The following is a 6,330-nucleotide window of genomic DNA, read 5'->3' on the forward strand; positions in this document are numbered from 1 at the left end:
GCCCAGCTTATTCAGAGTAACTTAGTGAGTTGAGGCAGATTTTAAAGTGATTCTTATAGGATTTAATTCATGTTCAGAAAATAACATAGAAAGCTCACATTCCCTTTCAAAAAAATTATATTGACAAAAGTAAAGCAATATTCATACATAAAGTTACTTAATATTCATAAAATAAATGACTTTGTTTTAATCATGACTACTACCAAAAAAACACTCATCCTCCCGATTTGTTTGTTGTCAATAGTGCTGAGGAACCTGGACAATGGCAAAGCCAACTCTGCCACCTGGAGGCCAGATGCTCATTGAGAAGAAATCTGAATTAAAGTTAACACATTAAATGCTTATTTTAGTAGACATGGATAATAATAAGGTTTTAAAAATCCTATTTATAAAAAAGACAATTTTCAGCAATCAAGTATTGAATTATGCTGGTTTTTTGAAAGTTAAGCCAAATAGCACTTTTCTTCATGAAGTTCTACTTTTAATGTTTTACATTTGACTTTTGGAGCACCAAAACTAATTTGAATTACCAAATGATATGAATCAATTTGAAGCAATATTTGAAAAAGCATAATAAAGTGGAAATCTTTGAAATATCATAACATTTGAATTAACTCATAAATATAAATTGTACATTTTTAGCACTGATTTATGCTCTAGGCTGACAATTCTTTAATGTTGCAGTGTGCAAATAAAAGTAATTATATTTTTCTGTGAGAAATTCAATTGCTATTATAAATTATCTAGTCACACCTTTCCAAATGCCCAAAATAAAAACTAAAATATTCTATTTGCATGAACCTGCAGATGCTGTGCTGAGTGTCAAACTACTCAAGCAAGCAAATAATTAAATCATTAAACCACTGTTGAGCACTGAAGTGACACAAAATCCCTGGTTGATTTCTGGCATGTGTTCGTTTGACAGGTGACTTAAGAGGAGGAGAGGTTGGCTTTGCTTATCTGAGAGGAAGGCAAAGCATAACATGGTGTCATTTAAATTAAAGGATTTTCATATAAATATAGTCATTAAAGAAGTTACAGTTGACCATGAAGAAAGAGTACTTAACTTGGATTTGACTTGTTTATGCAAGTTACCATGATTATTAATTATTCAAAATTAAACAAATAAAGAAGTTAACAACAGACATTATGATTCTGCTATCAATAAGCCGAATAAAATAAGTTGAATAGTTTGAATGGAGCAGCAAGATTGTCACCTTTCACATTGCGTCCCTCAGACAGCATAGTGATCGATGGTATCTTCCATAGCTTTGCAATTGTGCTCATCTCTCCAGCTGAAGATCAGGGAGACAAAATTACAAGGATTTGAAGTGCTGCTGAACAAACTCTGATTTTTGCAAGTATCATCTCCAAAGATATAAAGATACATTTAACTTCAGTCAATGAGAACTGTTCAAGTTGTAATCCGAGATATTTCACTCTTGTGTTGTAACAAATATAAGTGATTGTAAACTGGGGAGTCACAAAGGAAACAGAAATGCTAATACTTCAACCTGCTACAGAAAAAGTCTGTTTGTATTGTTTTATATATTTTCTCAAAGCGGGAGGTGAGCTGCTGATGAGGGAAAGTATATTTAATATGTAGTTTTCTTCTCTTTAGTACTTCGTATTTCAGGTGTTCCTAAGAGGGGCTGATAGTTTAGAATGTGTCTGATAATTAGCTGACATTATCCACAGGTTTAGAATGCAATGAGTTGACAGTAAGATGACCAGCCCCTTTCCTTTCTAGGTCGCTGATCGAAAAGCTTCTTTTCATTCCCCACAGTAGTGCAGAGTGGTTACTGCTGCATACAGCCTCCATTTAAAAAAAACGTTTTATTTTAAAGTGAGACAAAAATAACTTTGATTTGTAACTTCCCTCCAATTCAAGGGACAATCCGTACTACTATAACTCCTTGTTTTTACAAAAACTAGAGGATTTTGTGGGTTGGATTTGAAGATTGCACATTAGAGGCTATGGAACTGTGTCCAAAAACAGTTCATTATGTATGCAAGATTGTGAAACTAATCTGATTGTGTCAATCCTTTTTGGATGGTGTATCTGCAATCATTTAATTGGATCAAATAAATTCACAACCAAGTTGGTACACAGCACACGTGCCAGCTCTTCAACTGAAAATGTCTATTTTAATTCCATCTATATGTATTATTTTTAAACTGTCTGACTCTTCTTAATAACATTATGGTTTCTGCCTTAATGGCTGTTTATGGTAAAGTATTCTGTTCCCTAACACCTCCTCTATGAAAAAACATTCTCCTTCTTCCCCTTTTTAATTTACTTTAGTCCATATCCTTTACCTGCTACCTATTTTCCAGCAAACAAACCAACATTATGTTGTCCTCTTATTGATAAATCAACTTTATTGATAATGTTGGAAACTTTTATTTTAACTTCACTGAAATCCATTTCTGATTTTTTTTTTAACGAAGTATAGTTTTCAGTATCATTCTGATGAAACTTTGCCAAATTATTTTGCATTTGGGTGCTCAATAGTGCACCATATTCCAAATGTAAACTAACTAGACTTGTGTAAATTCAACCTTTCTTTGTTTGTTTATGTGATGTCCATGCTCCCCATACTCTATAATCCCGTACATATCTCTATATCAGTAGATATCCGCTGATACTGTTTTAATACTGTATATTGTTTGAGTGTATATCCAGTATATTATGAGTGGGAGTTATGGCTCTAGTGCTAGGAAGGTGGAATCTGTAATTGTTGGGATGGTATGGATATTCCCAATGATCAGGGTGTCTAGACTAAGTATAATAACCATTTAGGACAATTTAGGAGAATTTCTTCTCCCAAAGAAGTAAGCCTGTGGAAGGCTCTGCCACAGAAAGCAGTTGAGTCCCAAGTATTGAATGTTTTCAAAAGGTTATAAACAGTTCACAAGGCTAATGGGACCAAAGGGAGAAAGTGGGAACAGGGTACTAAGTTGGATGATCAGCCATGATGATATTGAATGGTGGAGCAGGGTCAAAGGGTCAAATGGCCTACTCTGGCTCCTATTTTATGTGTCTCTAGGTACAGTATACACCTGAAGCTTGCTGAAATTGGTGCTCTAATGAGCCATATAACTAGACAGGTAGAGACGGCTTTTAAACAAAACAAAGGTGATGAGAGGTCAAGCTTGAGTAAATGTAAAAAATCAAGGGGTAGGGTCGAAATTGGACAGCAAGTTAATAATAAAGCAAATTAAGTTGAAAATTATGGGATGAGACAAAGAATAAAGCTAACATTACAGACAGTGAACACTAAATTTTACAAAGGTTACACAAGGGAAGCGGTACTGAGTAAAGCAATAGAGCTGTGGGATGGAAAAATCCCAGGGTTTTGATGGACTTCATCCAAGGATCCTAAAAGAAAAGGCTAATGGGAAACTTCAGACCAATTAGCCTGACATCTGTCTTGGGGAAAATGTTAGAATCAATTATTAAAGAAGATGTAGGTGAGCATTGAGAAAAAAAAATCAAGCAATCAGAGCAATTGAGCAAAGTTTTGTGAAAGAAAACAAAAGTACAGTGCTGGAGAAATTCACCATGTTTGGCAGCATCTGTGAAGCAAAGCAAACAGAGTGAATATTTCATGTCTAGTGTCATTTCCTCAGTTCTGATGAAGGGTCACTGGACTCAAAACTGTATTAAGTTTTTTTTTGCCTCTTCACATATAACGCCCAAACTGGTTTGTTTCTCCAGGACTTTCTATTTTTGGTTCAGGTCTACGCACTGTGTGGCAGAAGTTCTGGAGGATGGCATTGAAATGGAGTCAGAATGTAAGGAAAAAGCTCCCTTGGAAAATTGTCTGCAATCTCTCATGCTGATCAAAATTGTGTAATACAAATCCACTGAGGACATAAACATTGCAGGTGGTTCACAGATGCTGCCTGAACTTCTGAGTAATTCCACCAGTTCCTGCTTTTGATTTGCAGTGAGGTGCAGATTACCTCATCTGGGTTAGCCACTCAAGCTTTAATAATATATAGTTCACTAAACAGTGCATGGGGTGCGCACCATCTGGTTCTGAAGATTGGAAATTGTTAACAAATATGTGTTCTGTAAGGTTTTACACTAATAATTCCACCACATAAGTTGGCCAGAGATGGCAAAAAACACCAATGTGCCTTGGCTGTTAGGCAGAGCTGTCCACAGCAGTTCTACAGAATCGCTGCCATCTTGCCGAGTCGCCAGATTGGAAATTATACAATGGAATGAATTTGGCAAAGATTCCCCAGAGTTCAATAACTTATAAAATATTCAAAGTATGTGAAATGAAATCCCAATACATATTGGAGCGTTTGATAACCACTTCAGATACCCTATTTTACATCGTATGGGGCAGGATTACTCCAGGAATTTTTAATTGTCCAGATAGGTAGAGACATAAAAAAACTGAGAAAATCTGTAGACCTTAAAATATGTTCCCTACTGAGGAAAAAGGCAAGTGCCTTTCGAAAAATAGCTAAAAAGAACTATGAAGCAATTGAAATGGTTCTTAATTTATTTTCATGTTTTACATTTACACTTGCTGTATGCCTTCCATGTTAAACTCACCAGAAGTGTTAAAGATGTTATCTTTTACATCGTCATTGTGGCTCTGTCTAAATTGGCCTTTAATACATATAATTGAAGTTTCTTTATAATAGCAACAAGGAAGAGTAACTTTTACTGGATCATGCCGACTACTTGATATTAAAAGTTGTTTCTGAAGATGATGATGTACTGTGCTGTAAAGGGAAGAAAATAGTAGAAGAGCCATCAGTTAAGTCATTCCGTTGGTTTTCAGTTTTCTCCAGAATAGAGGCACGAGGTGCCGATGTTATAATTGAAGATCATGAGTTACAGAGCAACTTTGCAGGACAACTGCATGAAACACAAACAAATACGCAGTTTTTGGAGACAGTGTGCAGTTGAGGCCTTCTTGGTGCTTGTTTTAACTTATCAGCCAAACTGTTTGTTTAGCAAGTTTCAGCTGTTTGTAAAAACCTAATTCCAGGGAACTAGCCAGGAAACATGTATAAAGTTAACAAGGATAAAGTGGTTGAATTCTTAAGTATTGTCATTTCTAGATTACAAATATTGTTTCATTTGTGCCATGAGAAATTACATGAAAGGCGTAGCTAAGCTCCCAGGATTCACCCTCAGTATGACTCCTGTCACACTTAATTGACCTTTTCTACAATGTATATGAATGGACTCCAAATTAATCATTAAGAGACAGAAAAGGGAAATAGAGATGCAAAATATACAAGAGAAGTATCAAAATCAAAGCAATTTTCTAGAACCTTAAGGCAGATTTGACTTGGTGTTAACAATGAGTCAGAAGATTGTGGTCTTAAACCAAACTCTACAGTTTGTGAGAAGATTTGTAGCTCGGGTGCTCGTTGTTGTTGTTCTGTTCGCCGAGTTGGAAATTTGTGTTGCAGATGTTTTGTCCCCTGCCTAGGTGACATCCTCAGTGCTTGGGAGCCTCCTGTGAAGCGCTTCTGTGATCTTTTCTCCGGCATTTATAGTGGTTTGAATCTGCCGCTTCCGGTTGTCAGTTCTGAAGCCCATCCGGTTCTGAAGCCGATCCCACCTACACTATCCCATGTACGTCCATATACTTGTCCAATGACGACTTAAATGCACTTAAACTTGGCGAATCTACTACCATTGCAGGCAAAGCATTCCATACCCTTACTACTCTCTGAGTAAAGAAGCTACCTCTGACATCTATCCTATATCTGTCACCCCTCAATTTAAAGTTGTGTCCCCTCGTGTTTGCCATTCCCATACTTGGAAAAAGGCTCTCCCTGTCCACCCTATCTAACCCTCTGATTATCTTGTATGTCTCTATTAAGTCACCTCTCAACCTCCTCCTCTCTAATGAGAACAGCCTCAAGGTCCTCAGCCTTTCCTCGTAAGACATTCCTTCTATACCAGGCAACATCCTAGTAAATCTCCTCTGCATCCTTCCCAAAGCTTCCACATCCTTCTTATAATGCAGTGACCAGAACTGTACACAATACTCCAAGTGTGGCCGTACCAGAGCTTTGTACAGCTGTAGCATAACCTCCTAGTTCCAGAACTCAATCCCTCTATTAATAAAGGCCAAAACACTGTATGCCTTCTTAACAACCCTGTCAATCTGTGTGGCAACTTTCAGGGATCTGTGTACATGGACACTGAGATCTCTCTGCTCATCTGCACTCCCAAGAATCCTACCATTAGCCCAGTACTTTGCATTCTGATTACTTCGTCCAAAGTGTATCACCTCACACTTGTCCACATTAAACTCCATTTGCCACATCTCGGCCCAGCTCTGC

The sequence above is a fragment of the Chiloscyllium plagiosum genome, unplaced genomic scaffold, assembly GCF_037043375.1.
Source record: "Chiloscyllium plagiosum isolate Xiang-an unplaced genomic scaffold, Cpla_swu_hap1 HiC_scaffold_25, whole genome shotgun sequence".
Taxonomy (NCBI): domain Eukaryota; kingdom Metazoa; phylum Chordata; class Chondrichthyes; order Orectolobiformes; family Hemiscylliidae; genus Chiloscyllium; species Chiloscyllium plagiosum.